At 37.5% G+C, this 19,868-nt stretch overlaps 1 long non-coding RNA gene across 1 annotated transcript in view; it reads left to right on the forward strand.

Annotated features, from left to right (window-relative positions):
- Window positions 1-429: 429 nt before the first annotated feature.
- Window positions 430-19,868, forward strand: part of LOC111091192 — a 60,999-nt gene continuing 41,560 nt past the window's right edge. Inside the window, exons 1-2 of the long non-coding RNA XR_005374294.1 lie at window positions 430-482; window positions 1,075-1,265. This is a non-coding gene — a long non-coding RNA (uncharacterized LOC111091192). The remainder of the gene's footprint in view (window positions 483-1,074; window positions 1,266-19,868) is intronic.

A 19,868-nucleotide genomic window follows, 5' to 3' on the forward strand; every position in this document is an offset into this window, starting at 1 on the left:
TGAGGAATAATTGACAAACATAACTATATATTTAAAGTGTACAGCGTGACTGTGTATATGATTATAATACATAAATTGTGTTTAATATATACATACACACATACAGTGGAATGATTACCAGGATGGTGATTATTAACCTAACTTCATCTCACACATTTAACTCTTTGTGTGTGTAGTGAGAGAACACTTAAGATCCACTCTCAGCAGCTTTCAAGTATATGATACCATGTTATTAACTATGATCTCCAACTGTACGTTAGATCCTCAGAATTTATTCTTCTTATAACTGAAAGTTTGTACCCTTTGACCTACATCTTCCCATTTTCCCCTCATTGCAGCCCCTGGCAACCATCATTCTGAGAGCATTATGGTAGGTGAAATAAGCCAGACAGAGAAAGACAAGTACTGTATGGTATCATTTACATATGGAACAAACAAACAAACAAGGAAAAAATAATTTTATAGAAACAGAGAATTGAATGGTGAGTACTTTAATCTTGCTAATATGAGGCAATTTTGCAAGTATTTTATTTCTGTGGAGAAGGATAATTTCATAAGCAAAAATGATGAATATAATGATGTACATGATCTTTTATAATTTTTACATTTAATATTTCTATATTAAGGAATCCAATTAGAAGTATTCTAACATCAACTTCTGAATTAAATCACCATCTATGTAGATGATATTGAAGTGGTTAAAATATAGTCCTTTACATAATTTAAAAAGTGCTGTGTTGCAAATATCTTGGCAGAGGGATAGAACTATGAAGATCAAAGGTTTGAAAAAAGATATATTCTAAAATACGATATATTCTGAAAGTGCCTTATTTAACTAGACCTTTCTACAACAAATATTTAAAACACTCATGCTTCGTTCAAAATTTCTAATGTTAATTATTTAATTCATGTCTTCTAGACAGGCTGCAACTGACTTAGGTACACACATTTTATATTCAATTTAGTCTCTACTTTGTAAATCTGTGGCCAGTTAAACTAGTGGCATTTCTGTTAGTTTTAAAACAGAGACCAAACTGCCCCAGATCTGAGATCATCTGTCCTCTTGCTTTCCAGATCTTTTCCTGTAAGGATTTGAGAACCCAGCAAAGAGAAAGAGTTAAGCCTGTTCTCCTAGTTGGCAGAAACTTTGTAGTTTAAAATTACATACTGACTCTGGTGTAGAGACACAAGAAATTATAGAGCAGACACTGTCCAGGACAACGTATAATTTACAATGTACTAAAGAATGTATACCGCATGGCAAAGTAAGTGAAGTGCTTCTTCAAATATAAGTGTTTTGCATAGAAAGGCAGTAATTATCCACTCCTAGGGAAATGTTTGCATTCATTCTAAATCAATATTTACTATTCATTTCTTGTGTTCAACAAAACAGGGATTTAACTTTTTTTTTTAATTTTAATGAAGCACTAAGACTATAATAATTCTACAATGTAATTGTCTTGATATGAAATATTGCTAAATGGTGTTGCTATTTCGAGAAAGAGCAGTGTGAAATGGAAGGGTATCCCTGTTTGTGAAATGTTACTTTGGGAACATTCAATTCAAACTCAGCCAAGCAGGGCGACTCACCAGTTTTCAAAGATAACTTCAGCTGTCTCTTTGGTAAGACCCTTAACTAGGGTCATTCAGATGAGTCTTTGCCTTTGTATCTTTTTCTCTTTCTAACACAGGCTTTCTGATAACGATTCTGTTGCAACTTAGGTATTGCTTTTTTTTTGGGGGGGGGGGATGGTGGTATGTGTGTGCATGCGTGTAAGAAATTCTTCTATACTATTATTCTTTTCTACAAGAGGAAAAGATATTTTCCCTTTTACCTTCCCAATTCCCCCTGATTATTTTGTTCAAAGGAACTTCAAGAAAAATGCTGGAGGAAAACAAGGAAATAGGATGTGTGAATCCTGTACACTGAGACAAGACTGAGGGTCTCTGGCATATGTTTATTTATAGAGCTTATGATCTGATCATTCTAGGACTTTTCTTTGGGAAATGACTACAATTTTTTATTATAGAGGCTAAAAAAGACCTGGACAATATAACAATGTTATATTACAACAAGAATACTCTTTTTTTTTTTTTTTTCCCCAGCAACAGAAACAATAATGGTTTTGCCACCCCAGTTTCTGGTTGAAGCAGGATCCCTCAGTGCACACTATTACATTACCAAAGGCTTCATAAATGCCCCGGTTTTCTGCATGCTTATATTTCTGTCTTCCACATCTGTGTATAGTTTGGAACCCAAGGTTTCTCTTGTCCTTCTCTAGCTGTTTTTGTTTTTGTTTTTATTTCAGGGGTGGGTAGGGCCAAGCGGATTAGCCCTCTTTGTCTTAGTCTCTTCCACTAAAGAGCCTTAGTCTCTTTGAAAGTCCCACCACTCCCAAGAGGTTTTTCAGATTCTACATGGATTAGCGTATTTGTTTTTAAAATTTAATCGGTGTTGTACCTTCAGATTCACAGCTTCTATAGTGTCCTTATATTATTCAAAATGAGATTTAGAGCAGGAAAGGAATCAAGAGTAAATTATATACCTTTGCGGTCTCATTATATAGTTTGTGTAGCTTGTCTGGATTTAAAATGCTCATGTAACAGCCGTGTGGAGTGGGTCTGGACTGAGGTTCCCTCTCTGTGCTTTCCTGCCATTTATAATTCATGCAAGCTCTTTGAGTGAATTACTACTTGGTATGTACTCTGGGGACGAATAATATCATTTATGTATTGTGATTGCTACTCTATTCTATCTTCCTTTTTATTGACAAGAAACAAGGGTGTTGCTTGTAGTTTTGAAAGTAAATGGGGTGCAGAAATTGTCCTCCTTCTGAGAAAGGCACCTTCTTTCTGCAGGAAATGCTATTGTAAACTGTACTGTTATAAATGGTGTGTTGGTTTTCAAGATATTCCTGTCTCGGTGTATGAAGTAACAAAGTGTTCCTTTAGCATTCAGTAGAGAGAGCCAATGGAAAAGCAGGCAGTTAAGGACACGTTCCTAAAGTCTGGAAAATCAATGGGACACTAAAAAGGGAACTGAAGTGGACCGGAAGGAACCTCTTGAGGGTCATTTAAAAAACCAGAAACTGATTATGAACAGAGCTTTTACCCAAGGAACTGGAGGGGGCCAGAAAACCCATTCTACTGCACTCAGTTAAATGTCTAATAGTTGAGATGTTTTCTGCACAGCCCATAAAGGATAATGAGGAAGGCTTTGATAGCTTTAAGAAAGTCACTCTGTGGCCTCTCACAAAAACATGATCTGAGCATAAGTGGCAAATGTTTGCAGACCCCAAAATGAAAAGGGGTAATGCCAGCTAGGTAAGGCAGTTACCTTGCTAATTGCACAGGAAAGAGGTCCTGATGTGAGTTTGCACCTGAGGGAAAAATAAAAGCAAGGGATGTCAGAGTGTAAAATCTAAGATCTCATTTACTTAAGCTGAAGCCTTCTGGAGTCCTTGAAATTATCTATGAGTTTACCTCTACATCATAATTATTTAATGTAGGTCAAATTAAGGACTAACTTGCAGTTTTATTGTATTGTATTTTGGGGGATTATGAATCATCCTTATATGAGTTGGGGTTCAAAAATATTATATTACTGCTTTCCTATTGCAATCATTCCTGAGATTATTCTTATATATCACCACCCCCCAACGTAAGCAAAGACTTCATGAATAATTTAAAAAAGAAAAAAAAGAAGAACATTCATGGTGAAGTATTTATATTAAGTTTGGTAATGAAGAAAACAAGTTTCGTTAACTGTTCTTTTTATGATGCCTTTGCTACTCTTAGCAAAAGTCTATTAAAAAGAGCAACCCTAAAATCCTCTCCCAAGGCACTGAGGACACTTACACTGACCTTGTATTCATTCTTTCAGAATATGAGACAGTTACATTGAATAAGAGAGTAGTTGAATACTTCTATTCATAGAAGTAATTTGCCACATGGTTAATAGACTAGCCTGCCAAGAATGAAGTAATGCTTTCTGCAGGTCTTTAGGCAAGATAATCGATCAATCAGTCGGTAACTTTATAAACATTGATCACACACCTGCTTGACATGACACCCAAACAACTGTTGAGAGTTAGATGAAGCAGGATACCTGCAAACAGGCTGGAGAAAGAGGAGTGCTCAAAGACTTTCCTCATTTTTGTCATATTTCAACCAAAATTTACTGCACTATAGAGATATGTTCAATAATGTGGCTTTTCTTAGGAATCAAATGATGATGCTCCTCGAATCAATGATCTGAGAAAGAAAAGGGGAACAGAATGTCCTGCAAGGCATCTCCTCAACCACTCAAAGAAACCCTATTGCTGATATTTACATGCATGTACTAGTTATGAATCTCCCCTTATCTTAGTACTATGGTCCTAGAAGACTGGCTGACACATAGCAGAATGGGGCCCTAAACCACACTGGATCATACACCCCTGGACTTGCTTTATCTCCAGTCATGTTCAGGTCCATATTACTGATTGACAGATGCCTCCTCTTTTATTTCACTATTTATGTCAGCAATTCTCAAACTTTTGGTCCCAGAACCATGTTCCACACAAAAATTATTGAGGACATTCAATAGTTGGGTATTAGATCTATCCATATTTACCTTACCAAAAATTAAAAGTGAAATTAAAAAGTATTCACCAGTTTATATTTCAAAACAATAATAAATCTACTACTTTACCATAAATAAGGTTTTCATGAAAGATAGCTATATTTTCCAAAACAAAATATTTAGTGAGAAGAGTGGCACTGTTTTACATTTTAGCAAGTCTCTTCAATATCTAGATTTTCTGATCTGCTTCTTCATTCAGTTTAGTTGTAATGTCAAATATTATGTAGCCTTTGGAAAACCCCATTGTAGGCTCATGAGAGAATAAGAGTAAAAAAAGGCAAAAAAAAAAAAATCCTTATGCAAACACTTTTGATCCTGCAGACCCCTGAAAGGGTCTCAGGAACTCTCAAGGAGGTCATATACCACAATATTGGACTATACTGTGCTGAATTAATATGTGTATCTACCTTCCCCCAAATGATGAGTTTAGTGGGCCATCTGACACATACTAGATACTCAATATAATTTCTTGGTCAATTATTATTTTCTAACTCAAAGAAAATTTTTCAGATTTGTGCCTCAGAGTTTAGATAGCTACAGATTCTGAGGATCTTTACTTTTTAAAGATTTTATTTATTTGTTTGTTTGTTTTAGAGCGAGAGAGAGTGTGTGTGTGTAGGAGTAGAGGGAGGGGTGGAGGGATAGAGAAAAAGTGGGAGAGACAGAGAATTTGAAGCAGACTCTGCACTGAGTGAGGAGCCCACGTGGGGCTCTATCTCATAACCCTGAGACCATGACCTGAGCAGAAATCAGGAGTCCAACACTTAATTGACTGAGCCACCCAAGTGGTCCCAAAGATCTTTTATGTATTGCTGAATGAGCACAAAGAACATTATCTCATTCTGGGTATCCGATGAGGTCACTTCTGATTACCTTTGAAGAGGTTCAGGAAGAAAAGGAGAAGAAAATAGGAATAGGGGAAATATAGCATCTTAGGATCCATATGAGGAACAGAATCACATACCTGAGATTCTGGATTTCTGTTTCATCTCTGATAACTGAAGCCATAAAACACAGCTTATAAACAAGTTCCATAATTATCAGATAGATATAACTATCAGTCAACTATCAAACCAATCTACCCAACATATTTAAAGCCTAGAGAAAAGCAACACAAGTATTTTTACAGTTTGATATTTGAGTTTTTGATAATGCAAAAGCTAAAATTCATTTATTTTATCCTATGTTTACTGATCTGCTGTGTGCTACAGATAAAGCAATGTGGAAAGGCATGTGATTTCAGTTTTCAAATGTCTTATTAATAAAATCTACTTATACAACATGGCAATTAATGATACAGAGTAATGGATGTTAGAATGTGGAGAAACAAGATGTTTGAAGAACTCATAAAAGAGGACATAACCCAGTCTTGTTGACAGAGTAAGGCTTCCTAGGGAAAATGAAGTGATCTAAAGAATGAGTAGAGCTGGGCTGCTTGGCATTCATATGAAATTGAGAGGATATGCCAAATAGAAGGAGATTTAGGAGAGACCACAATTCATTTGCTGACTCACTTATATAAATAATTCTGAGATTATTATAGAGCTTAAAGGGTTTTGATCAAAATATAACCACAAATAGACTTGAATTTTATCAAGATCATTCTGGCAGCAATCTGGACACAAAGGGTGAGACTAGGGTTGTGTTGATTCTAGAGAAGGAGGATGGAACCTATGTCGATAGGACAGCACAGAAGTGGTAACAGTGAGCACATTTTAGAGTTAGTGAGAAACTTGCTCAACTAGGCTTTAATGATTGGTGCAGAGATGGGGGTGGAGTGAAGAGGAAAAGTTTGTTTTAGACTCAGGTTCCTGGCATAAGCAACTGAATATTTTCATTGAAACAGGGAATCCAGTAGGAGGAATATACAAGTGCAGATGTTAGGGGAACATAAAGAATTCACTCTTTTTTGAGATATCCAGGTGAAGATATTGAATATTACTTGGCACCTATGAGATCCACCAGACTATGACATCCATTAGATTAAAGTTTTATGGGATTATGGAGTTCAAGGGATTATGGAACCCACTAGACTAACCACCACGAAATAGAAAAACTCATGCATTGTTTCTTACTGTTGCTCCATTGTTTATCATATATGCCGCATAGTTGAAGTTCACTCAATATTTGTAAAATAAACAAAAGCACAAGTGGCCCGAATAAAGAACTATGAGGATCAGAGGAGAGATTTGGAATGGCTGGATGGATTTTGAGGTCATTAGCATGCAGGTGACAGTTGAGGTCAAGGAAGTAGTTGAAATAATCCAGGTAGATAGTTTAGGGCGAAATGAAAAGGAATAATAACAAGTATCTGGAAGACATGCAATGTGTAAGGAATAGACAGAGGAAAATGAATCTCCAAAAGCCGTAAAAAAGAGGAGCCAGAGAATTGGAAATTACAGCAATCTACATTCTTTTTATAGGCAACAGAAGACTATCTTAAGGAAGATTTAAATTTATCAAAAACTTTCTGGAGAGAACAGAAATTAAGAAAACATGGAGAACCATATTTGAAAAATGGGCATTAATAAAGAGAGATCTGGAGAGTGGGATAGCATAAGTAGAGCAAGCTGGACGCAGTGGCGGTGGCGGATATGACTTTTAATTATCCCTATACCCTGATTTGATCAAGGTTTAAAATCCCAGAAAGAAGTGTCTGATTGGCTGAGCCCAGCTTACAGCACTACTCTCTGTGCTGGGGAAAAGAGAAGAAGGTTATACGCCTTCAGCTTCCATGATAGGAAGCAACAATGACCTTCCACTCAAACTCCACACCTATGGAGCTTTCTCCAAAAGGGAAATAGAGATGCCAATAGGAAGGAGGGGGGAGTAGCTTGGGTAGACTGAAAAATGACAAAGATCATCATAAGACAAAAGCTAGAAGATTGTGGTAATCTCATAAATAGAGATAAATTTGGACAAAAGAGAAAAGCAAAGGCTTCTTCGTTGGTAGTAGCAGCAGCAGCAGCAGCAGCAGCAAGGAGGTCATTGTGACTCTGGCAAGAGCAGTAGGAGCAGTACAGTGGTGCAGGAAACCAGACTGGAAGAGATGGAGGCGTGAGAGCTGAGTGATGGAGTGAAAACAGCTAGCGTAGACGACCATTTTGAGAAGTTTAACTTAGATTAATACAGGGGGAAATTTGCTTTTATCATTTGGAAACATTGAGAATGACAGAGAAAACAATTTTGAAAAATTGAAATCCCTTAGGCAGGGATTTTCAAATTCTGATGATCAGGGAAAGAGAGTTCTAAATATTGCATGACCCTACATGGGTAAATTTCCACATCTGGGCAATTGCCCATGCATTGGAATCTCTCACTCTTTTTGCAGGACGCCAGTGAGTTGCACAACTCTGTAAGTGGCTTTGCCTCTGCCTCTGAAAGTCTTAGCCACATGATTATCACTCTCATGCTTCAACGTATGTTGCCATTATGCTTAATATTGCTGTCTTTGTATTTTTCTCTAACTAGAATTTCAAGCACATTGGGACAGGAAGCCCTTTTATTCCTCAAAGTACCTGCCACAATAGTAGCATGAAATAGTGCCCGTGCTGAGGGAGTATTAATTGATTAATGTATTGGTTTTTAAGGATTTTGACTAATGACATCTGCCCATAAGTCGTCAGAAGAAAAAATATTTTTAATTGTTTTCCTCCTTGAAGTTTCATTTGATATCTCCCCTGCCCTCCTTTTACCATCTTCCCTATGAATAGCTATTATGTAAATACATGAAAAAAAAAGCATTGTTGCATTTTAAGATAGAATAAACTTTTAGATTGGAAACTTCCAAAACAAACTGTAACAAATGGAAGAGTGCATTTTACTGCTTTATATCTAAAAATGGCACTGCCCAATTTAAACTATTTTTAAAACCTGTATACTCATGCAGCTTGCATACCAAAATGAAAATTGGTGAGTTATAAACCTTTGAAAAACAGGGTTTATAATGGAAACAGTAATTGACCCTTAAGTACAACATCAAAAATACAATACTATATAATACAAAGCTTAGGGCTTGGGATTTCATCTGTGCTCTAACCTCAGACTGGCACACTAACCCAACACCACAAAGCCAACTAATAGTTATATTCCAAGATGTTTTCTTCTTACATGGCAGGGCAGTGGATATGTGATCCAGTGGCTACATGCAGCTAAGCTTCACGGAGCCAGTACTCCAAATATCTTTAATGAACTCACAACTACAGAGCTACAACACACCATTAAATCATTAGACATGCTTGGAGAAACCATTTAATTAAAAAAAAAAAAAGTAAGACGACTACTACTACTACTACTACCCTTGAACTTGTGCTGTGTTGCATCATGGACTCTGGGTATGTAACATTACACCACAGGATGCAGTGAGGGTAGAGTGACCAACTGTCAGGAAGGCTCATGGAATTACCGAAAATACTCTCGAAATATTTAGTTGTCTTCAACTTTGCTCCAGTTCATAGTTGATCCAGTTTCCCATTTTCTAAGCCACAGCTATCCATTTTTATCATGAGAAAATGAAATCTAAATGAAAGAGGAAAATAAAAGCATTAAATTTGACTAATGAGATATGAAGGGTAAATGCTCTAGGTGATACCTTGCTCTAGGAAAAGAGGTGGATGTGTGTGTGTGTGTGTGTGCATGTTGTGTGTGAATACACACACACCAAGGATCTTAAACTGTTTGTTTTTTGTGGGTTTTAGTTTGGTTTGGTTTTGTTTATGGAAGGGAGGGAAGGAGTTAAGGGAGTTTGTTGCTAAAGAAGGAAAGTTCAGAGATTCCTTTCATTTTAAAGTTGAAATGTGAGAGCATTGCCAGCTTATTCCTTTAAGAAGCTTCCAAAGAATTTGTCAGCTAAGAATAGTTAAGATTTTGCCTTTTAAAATGTCATCTATTCACACAAGTTTTCAGTGACTTATGTTTATCAAGGGACAATTAGCAGGACTCTTGGTGTTTTCTTGCTGGGCCTTGCATCTCTCTTACTACCTTAACAACTCGTGAACTTAGTAAGATGAAATGAGTGACACATTATTGACTCGGTGTATAGTATCTCTTCGTCTACACCCTGTGACCAGGACACTAAGTAAGGTTTGGAGAAAGAACCAAAGAAGGAAGAAGGAAGAACAACCAAAGGAGCAAGGTTAACATTGGGACGGAGGGGTATTTTTCTTAGTGGAAGATTGTAGAAGTGACAGTGTCTATTTTTCTAATTGCAATTAAAATGTTGTCTTTATATAGTTATGTGAAAATCTGATGTACACCATAAAATTTTGGTGCTTAAAAATAAACAAAATCATTCTGAGTTCACAATAGGGCACTTCTTTGACATTTCAGATACTGAGGTCTATCTCAGATAACTTTATGGTGTATGCTACCAACTATGTTTACTCAGCATCACACCAAAGCATATAGATCTCTTCCACGCGCATATTTGAACACAGATACACACTTTCTTCTTTCTTTTCTTTTTTTTTGTTCCTTCTTTATTTCCTTATGATTCTTTCATATACTGAGTTTATTTCACCTTTGTTTATACCCCCCTGTAAATTCTGTAATTATATTCATGGCTTTTTACATTGCACATAAGTAATGATGTGGTGGGTTAAAGTTTTGAACTATGAACTGATGCTTCGCCTTTTCCTTATACCCACCCTTGGCCCTTTCCAGAAAAGTCAGGGAAGAGATAACACATCAAAATGCAAAGGAAAAATGAGTAAAATTTTAGCCTCTGAGTTCCATGAGCCTACTTCTTGGGAGAAGCAGAGACAACTTAGGGCATAAGAAAAATATTTGAAAAACTACCTGATAAGTAAAGAGCCAAGTTGCTCTGTTAGCCATTAGATATAACTCTGCTGGGCTGGGGGCCTGAAGAAAGTTGGAAAATAAACATTAAGAGATTAGGATAGAAGGGTCCTCAAGAAAGGAAAAATACTGGGGTCTCAGTCACTTTGGCCGACTCTAGATGGGTGGGAAGAAGGATGTGTGAGGGGGCGGAATGTGGGACAACAACTGAAGCAGGGTGGAGTCTAAGTATGAAGAAGCTTACACAGATCCAAGGCTTCAGACAGGGCTCTGAGGATCAGAGTCACGTCAAGGAGGGGAACCTCTGAGAGGTCCAGTATCTCACCTTTAGCCCCCAAGTTCACAGAGGTTGCTTGAGTCTTGCCTGCCAAGCCCATTTAGAATTGGTAACTTTGTCTTTCTAACTTCTTTCCAGCCCTTTCTCAGACTCCTGAGCAAAATCCTGCTGGTCCCATGGCCCACTGGGGTCATGGGACTCTCTGAGAGGCCTTTTGCTATAGCTTTGGCTATCCTTAAACACATGAGAATTATTCTACTGTCATGAGATGCAAAAATCTCTCGCAGCCGGTCTGGGTCCACCTGCTTTGCCCCACCTTTCAGCCTGTGGTCCGCAACATCTCAGATTCCACCTGGAGGGGGCACTGGTTTCCCCACACTCAATTCCTAGTTTCCATTCTTCTGTTACTAGGAAACTGACCACATAGAAGAGGAAACAGGGAGCTGGAAATCTTTCTTAGGGACCCAGTCATATCTTCACTTTCAAAGTATACTTAGTGTAAACCTCTAGGGAATTTTGTCTTTCAACGTCAAGTATAATACCTTGGTTCTAACTCATTAATTAATACATTTGTTTTCTATTTTCTGGGGTTTATTTACATACTTCCTCTTGAGAAACAATGTAAGAAATCATGTAAAATGCAACTTTGGAAAAATGCTTATTGAACACACATTATGTAAAACGGTAGCTAGTCAACATGTATTAATGACTTAGTGTCATATGTCCACTTTCCTTTTTGAGAGTTCCTTGATGTAGTTGAAAGCTCATGTTTAGAAAAATATCAGGTGCAATATTGAGCACTCAGCAAATACATTTAATTCATAGAGGAAGTCAGTCAACACGATTTGGTATTTCTTTTTTTTTATGTTTTATTTATTTATTTAGAAAGACAGATTGATTGATTCATTCATTCATTTATTCATTCATTAGAGACACACAGAGAGAGACAGAGACACAGGCAGAGGGAGAAGCAGGCTTCATGCAGGCAACCCGATGCGGGACTCGATCCTGGGATTCTGGGATCACGACCTGAGCCGAAGGCAGACGCTCAACAGCTGAGCCATCCAGGCATCCCTCATTTATTTATTTGACTGAGAGAATGAACACAAGTAGGCGAGTGGCAGGCAAAGGGAGAGGGAGAGGGAGAAGCAGGCCCTCCCCCAAGGAGAGAACCTGATGCAGGGCTTGATCCCAGGACCCTGAGATCATGACCTGAGCCAAAGGCAGATGCTTAACCAACTGAGCCACCCAGGCGCCCCTGGTTTGGTATTTCTAAAATAATTGCCTAATAGCTTTACTTTAACTTCAGTAGGTACAAAGGAGTAACTTCCCTAGATGTTTTTATTGATGTTTATATGTTAAGTCCAGAGGCTTCTTCTCAGTGTTGGGAAAATACCACTTTGTTTTAAATTCCTGCATATCTTTTTTACATCGGTCACTCAAAAGGGAAAAGTATACTAATTATTCACTCATTTTTGGAATTCTTTAAATTGTAGAAGCAATCAGTTTATTAAAAGAAATAAAAACAGTTATATGAATGCCACATCAGTCTTGGGCAATAGATCAAATTTTAAGAGTTTGAGACTGTTGTGGCATTGACATTTCTAAAGCAGTCACCATGAAGTATAACTCAAAATGCAGGTTTTAGAAAAGACCACAAAATACATATTTATATTATAGTTTCCTAACTGTTCCCTATTGTTATGGGCATTTGTCCTGCCTTTCAAATCTTGAAAGAGAAAAGCCAAAAAGAAAGCTGTGTTTTTTGAGGCATATATTTTAGGTGTATGTGGATTTTTTTTTTTAATAAAGCATGTTCTGTATTTCTTTCTTTTGTTTTCATGCCTATAAGAGAATGATAATTTCAGGAACACAACTGCAACCCTTATCATGAGCTGATAGTAAGAATCACTTTGTGGGCTGACCCTGTAAAAATTTTTTTAAAAAATCAATGAATTGGGTGTTCTCGTATTCTTTCTCTTCCAAGGGAAGGAGGCCTTAATCTTTGGAGTGTAGCCTTGTCAAATGTTATCATCAAGATCGGGTGAATCACATGCTGCTAGTGTATTGAAATCTCTAGCTGTTTGCTCATTACCTTTCTTTTCCTTTTTAAGAGTTTCCCTTCTTCTGTCTCTTTACCTCTCTCTCCTCACACTTCTACTCCACTTCTATAAGTGTGCAACAACTACAATGTTAGTCTTCAATACTCATGGCTCCAGGAATCTGTAATCATTCTAGGGTATATTTAACTAGAATTTAAATAATGTCAGTCGACCTCCTACATGTGGCACTTCTGTTTTCTTGCTATTAAGAGATGGGGAAAAGATTGAAATCAGAAGCTATAAGATACACTTGACCTTTTCCCAAAGATATAAAATTCAGTTATTCATACTGATGATTATGACAAGATCACTAAGATCCATGCAGTATGTCTTCTATGGGGGTCATAGTAGAGAACGTATGTTTTAGCTAGAATATAACCAAATCCCATTAAACAAAGTTGACTATATTCTTAGCCTTGATAGATGGTGCTGGAAATGCCTGCATTTATGATAAAATTATTTTAATTTAACTTTAAAAATTTTGATTAAGACTGTGATCAGAAAGATTCATAAATGATTTATGTCAGAAAATATTCATTCACTTTTGGGGCCAAATTGAATGTATATATGTCTTCCACTTATAAGCACTGTCTGCATATACTGTGAAGAAAATCTAATTCACTTAGGCTCATGTAATGTTGAGGAGAACAAACTGATACCAAATTCATGTTTGAATTCAGCCTAGGCATTGTTCATTAATCCAATTAGGTATCTAAGGGCCTATTCTGTACCTATACTCTTCTAGGACTGGAAAGCCTGAAGGTAAGAAGAGACCCTTGTGTGTATGTGTGTGTTGTGTGCATGTGTGAGTACGTGCAAATGCATGCGTGTATGCAAGTGAAAGAGACCTCCTGCCTGGGACACCTGGGTGGCTCAGTTGGTTAAGCATCTGCCTTCAGCTCAGATCATGGTCCTGGAATCCAGGATGGAGCCCTGAATCTGGCTCTCTGCTCAGCAGCTCTTCTCCCTCTTTCTCTACAGCTCCCCCTGTTTGTGCTCTCTCTTTCTAGTTCTCGCTCTTGCTTGCTCACTCTCAAATAAATAATTTTTTTTTAAAGAGCCCCTTGCCTTTAGAGCCTGTATTCTAGAAAGCCCACAGCATAATTCAAAGGATTACAAAGATCTATATGAAAATGAAACTATGCTGGTGTAAGTGCTTTAAATGAGAAGAAGAAAGTATTATGAGAGTATTGCCTAATGAAAGAGGTCAGGAATTACCCCTCAGAGGAAATCAGAACTGAACTGAGACTGAAATGAATAGTAGGAGTTCTTGCATCAAGGAGGATGAGGAACAGGAAGAAGGAGCAGTGACACAGCCCTGGGGATGAGGAAATGTGAGCCCTGGGGATGAGGAAATGTATGAAGCAGGCAGGGGCCAGGCTATGGATTTTAGCCTTCACACTAAATGCAATGGGCAGCCACTGACATTTTAATCAGAAGAGAGGGGAAAGGACCAAGGGATGAATACAGCATTTTGCATTTGCCTTTTGGAAAGAATATTCTGGCTGTGGTATGGGAAACCACATTGGCTGTAAATGAGTCCTTTTGATAGGAGGTTGCTATAGTACAAGAAAGAGGGGATGAGTGTTTGTCCTGGGATGATGATGCAGAAAGAGAAGACAGCAGAAAGGAGTCAATATATATTTATTTATGATGCAATAATACTAGTTTATTAAAATAACAAATGTATATTTAGTATTTATAAGTATAAACAGTATCTGTATTATTAACATAAATATTCATATATATTCAAAGGAGTTTGCTTTGGATAGAGAGGAGTTTAGGAGAGGACTTTTTTTTTTGAGAACTGTTTTTTTTTCAATAATAAATTTATTTTTTATTGGTGTTCAATTTGCCAACATACAGAATAACACCCAGTGCTCATCCCATCAAGTGCCCCCCTCCGTGCCCGTCACCCATTCACGCCCACCCCCCGCCTTCCTCCCCTTCCACCACCCCTAGTTCGTTTCCCAGAGTTAGGAGTCTTTATGTTCTGTCTCCCTTTCTGATATTTCCTACCCATTTCTTCTCCCTTCCCTTCTATTCCCTTTCACTATTATTTATATTCCCCAAATAAATGAGAACATATAATGTTTGTCCTTCTCCGACTGACTTACTTCACTCAGCATCATACCCTCCAGTTCCATCCACGTTGAAGCAAATGGTGGGTATTTGTCATTTCTAATGGCTGAGGAATATTCCATTGTATACGTAAACCACATCTTCTTTATCCATCATCTTTCGATGGACACCGAGGCTCCTTCCACAGTTTGGCTATCGTGGCCATTGCTGCTAGAAACATCGGGGTGCAGGTGTCCCGGCGTTTCATTGCATCTGTATCTTTGGGGTAAATCCCCAACAGTGCAATTGCTGGGTCGTAGGGCAGGTCTATTTTTAACTCTTTGAGGAACCTCCACACAGTTTTCCAGTTTTCCAGTTTCCTGGCTGCACCAGGTCACATTCCCACCAACAGTGTAAGAGGGTTCCCTTTTCTCCACATCCTCTCCAACATTTGTGGTTTCCTGCCTTGTTAATTTTCCCCATTCTCACTGGTGTGAGGTGGTATCTCATTGTGGTTTTGATTTGTATTTCCCTGATGGCAAGTGATGCGGAGCATTTTCTCATGTGCATGTTGGCCATGTCTGTGTCTTCCTCTGTGAGATTTCTGTTCATGTCTTTTGCCCATTTCATGATGAGAACTGTTTTTTTTTGTTTGTTTGTTTTTCCAAGAGAGAGAGAGAGAGAAAGCAAGTGTGTGTGAGCAGGGGAGACCGGAAGAAGGAGAGGGAAATAGAGAAAGAGAGAATCTCAAGCAGGCTCAACCTCACAACACTGAGATCATGACCCAAGCTGAAATCAAGAGTTGGACACTTGACCAACTAAGCCACCCAGGTGCCCCTGGGAGACTACAAGTTATAAGATGCCACTGAGTCACTGATTGTACAATTGGTACCCTGTGATGCTCTCCAATGGAGAAGGAGAGAGGTGCTGAGGACGAGGGCCAGGATTGAAAGAAAACCATATGTTTGGTTTGGCCTATAGCATTGGAAATACCCATGTGAAAATATCCAGAGAGCAGTGGGAACAAGACCTGGAGCTCAGAGGAGAGAGCTAGACCACAGATAAACATGTGTGCTGCTTCTGTGTAGAAAGCCATGGAGAGTGGATAAGGTTGTCTAAGGAGACAATAGAGGGCAAGGAAGAGGGAGATGCAAGTTGCCCAGGAAAATGATATACTGAATTTTTAATGAAGAGGTAAAGGCTAAAAAATCAAACCAATGATCAGGAAGGTAGGAAGAAAAGAAAAGAAGTATTATGGTATGAAAACTAGGCAGGATAATGTTTCAAGGTGGAGAAAATAAAAATATAAGGTAATAAATAGCTCCCTATATATCCCGAGGCAAATTAAATTCATATTTCCTTATGGGTTCTGTTAGTATTATTATTATTAGTAGTAATAATAGTAGTATTAGTAATATTGGTAGTAGATGCTCAAAAAAAATAATGACACCATTCTTTTTTTTTTTTTTTTTTTTAATGACACCATTCTAACTTGAGACAGACAAGCAGAAACAGATCTGCCGTGTGTGGAAGATTGTATTCAGTATTATTGATGAGCAAATGAATGCATCTCAAATAGAAATAAAAACTGGAAAGCTCTAAATTAGAAAAAAAAAAAAAAGACTTAGGTCTTATCCTGATCTGAGTCATATGGTATTAATACATCTAGGAGCTTCTTTTTTCATAATACAGAAGAGCTTATGCCTTGGCAGAAAGTCTTCCAAGATCTTTTCATCTAAAATTCCGTGGATCTATTTTACCTAACTCTGCTGAAAACATTGGAGCAGATCTCTCAGGGCTGGGGTTGGGGGGAGCCTTTTCTAAATCCTATTGCCATTCAGGTTGACTTTAAATCTTGTCAGTAATATTTGAAGAAGGGAAACCTCTCGCAGACAGCGTGCCCTATCTCCTGTCCCTCTGGCAGCCTACGTCCTTGCCATTGTGGGACACCCAGCCAGCGCAGATGCACCTGGTAATGTCTAGCCTCAACTGAATCCAACATCTTGTTTTCTGCCCTAGAACTTCTCTACAACCTCAGGGTAAAAGGCTGCGCTTGTAAACATCTGGAAGGGTAGGCAAGTTACATCCTCAAGGGAACTTTGACTAATAGGGAGCAGGAACCATCAAGAAATACTTGCCTCTACCCTGGTCTCAGGCAAGCAAGCCCATGGTGAACTCATTCTACATGATTTCTCTTAGAGTCCCCCCAAACACTGAGCCCTAATATCCACAGTGGTGATCAGTTGGGTCCTACTTTCCTTCCCCCTCTTCTGTTTTGCTTTCTTCAATACCCACTCCTAGTTGTTTTTTTCTTTTTTGGGAGGGGGGATTTCCCCCAAATAAAGAATCTTCCCTCAAGCCCTTCTCAGGAGGCTTCTTTTTGGAAGAACGCAAGCTGAGGAAGATTTCTGCGATCATTATAGGTACACAGAGTTTGCTTTACCCAACTAAGATATTTCTGAAATTTTATGAGTTGTTCAAATTATTCTAAACAATGTTTTCCTCATTGGTTTACATTTTGATTTAAGGAATGATATATCATTATTTTGTTATAAAACTTTAGTTGGCATAGTCTTCTAACTCTTTAGTATCTCACCTGGGATGGCTTCCAGCTTTTATGCCAAACAAAGAATCATCTGTAAATAAATATTCAAATGTATTAGACTGTGGTTATTTAAAGGAACTGTTTATTAAGAAATAATTTCTTTGCTGGTCAAAGCACAATTACTTGCTAGCATGCATATTTTCATAAATATTATCTTGGATTATCATTTTGTTATGTCAGGTTTATATAGATTTTAATCCTTATTGCTAGTGCCCTTCATTTGGGCTTGGAAATTGTGTTCTCATTTTCATAGTAATGATAATGCTTTTTCCTCATCCACAAATTTGTTAAAGTAAGTAGTATATACACATAGATATTTCTCTTTTTATTGGGAAAAAAAAAGAAAGGATTTTTCTTCTGCTCTTCCCTCAACCCATTAATCACAATACTATATATGCTATTAATTATGCTTAAATGCAGTTTGCTTATATAATTTGTGAACATCCAATAACTCAAGACTTTCAAATTATTTGTCTTCCATGTAGACATTTTGATTACTAAAACATTCCTAAAGCTAGAAGAAGGAATAATAACATAGGATTAAAACTATGAATCACCTTTTGATTAAATACTCGGCAGTCTTTGTTGCTAAATCTTCACTCAGAGAATAACTCTAAGTCTCATTTGAACTTGTAGATTTTAATTCCATATTGATCACCGTAACCTAGTAAAAGCAATACATATTCACTCCTCACGGTTTGCCTTTCAACAGGATATTGATGCTTTATTATAGGCCCAGTGGTCTCTAAGTGAGCAGCTCCAATGGATGAGACTGAGGGAACCAAACAGGCAATATAAGCGGATGGCGGTGTTCGGCGACAGTCTCCATTCAATGTTAAATTTGCTATTATTTCTTAAGTTCATATGTTCACTCGGCTCCATCTCTATTGGAGTGACATAGACCTTAGCTCATAAAGTTTTCATAGTGGCAATAATAGAAATAATAGACTTGTCTATATAGAGATGTATATATTCTAAAGTCTTTCACATACATTATCTCATTTGACTTGAAAAATGATCTTTCCATGCAGGTGAAGGAGATATAAATATTTCCATTCAGGTTCAGGGAAACAGTGTTGCATGTGACCCAAATAAAACAACCCCTCAATGCAAAGTTGGGAGCCAGGTGTTCTGGTTCTTAGCTCAGTGAGCGTCCTGGTAGGTGCCTATGTCCTGCTTTGTACTTTAAGTAGGCCATTGTCTTCTCAATTAATGTCTGGTTCTGTGTCTCACTCTTACCTTCTTCCCCCTCTACCTTTCTAAACAAATGGTGAGATACATACTGGGAGCTACTTTGGACCAGCTCTAGTCTTGCTTTCTTATTCAGGCTGAACTTTGCATATAATCTTTCTGTGATTGGTTAATTAATTTTATATCTCACTTGGTGAGATGATGGTACCATTAGCCAAAACCAAATCTAGATATTCCTAGATTGTGATTAACATCTATAGTCAGTTGACTGTGAGTAAAGCAGATTACCCTTGATAATGTGGATGAGCCTCATCTAATAAGTTGAAGGCCGTAAAAGCAAAAATTGAGATTTCTTGAAGAGATTTGGTCTCAAAACTGTTGCATCAATTCCTGCCTGAGTTTCTAGCCATCTGGCCTGCCCTGTGGCTTTAGGACTTGCCAGTCCTTACAATCATGTGACCAACTCCTTAAAATAAATTTCTTGATATAGGGTAAGATATATTTCTGTATATTCTACATAGAAATATCTGTATACCCTATCCTAGAAATATATTTCTATTTCAATGTATATATACAGAAATATAAATATATATTAAAATATAAATATAGAAATACACAAATGGAAACATAAGAATGTTTCTCTGGAGAACCTTGACTGATACACCTGCCTTATATTTGTCCTAGAATAACAATATCATAAAATTTCTCTCCATCAATTTTCTTCATTCCTTAAAGGACCTCTATATATTTGCTCTATCCCTATTTTCCCTCCTCCTTGGCAACATTTTAATTTTCACTTGTGTTCCTGGATTCCATAATTCTCTTCATTACAGGACCTATTTCACCAATCTTTTCTGTCAATACTACTAGTCTTTCCATTTCTTAATGAACATAATCCTAATGCACAGGACAAAATGGTTGTCATTAGCCAGCTCCTTTTAATCTTACTATCAGTAAAATGAGGGGCACTTCAAATCATTACTCCAAATATCTGTTAGCCAGATAAACACACATACACACAGTAAGTTCTAAAGAATATATTTTATTTTATTTTTCATTTCAATCCTGTCCAACCTATTTATATTTTTGCAGTAGAAGGCTGAAAAGCAAGAAATCAACTATGAACTCAATCACAAATATGGGCTTTCATCATGAGGTATTGAATACTTTGATCCTTATGGCTTTGCATATTGGCAATTCTTAGAGAGCTAG

Source organism: Canis lupus, chromosome 19, assembly GCF_011100685.1.
Source record: "Canis lupus familiaris isolate Mischka breed German Shepherd chromosome 19, alternate assembly UU_Cfam_GSD_1.0, whole genome shotgun sequence".
NCBI lineage: Eukaryota > Metazoa > Chordata > Mammalia > Carnivora > Canidae > Canis > Canis lupus.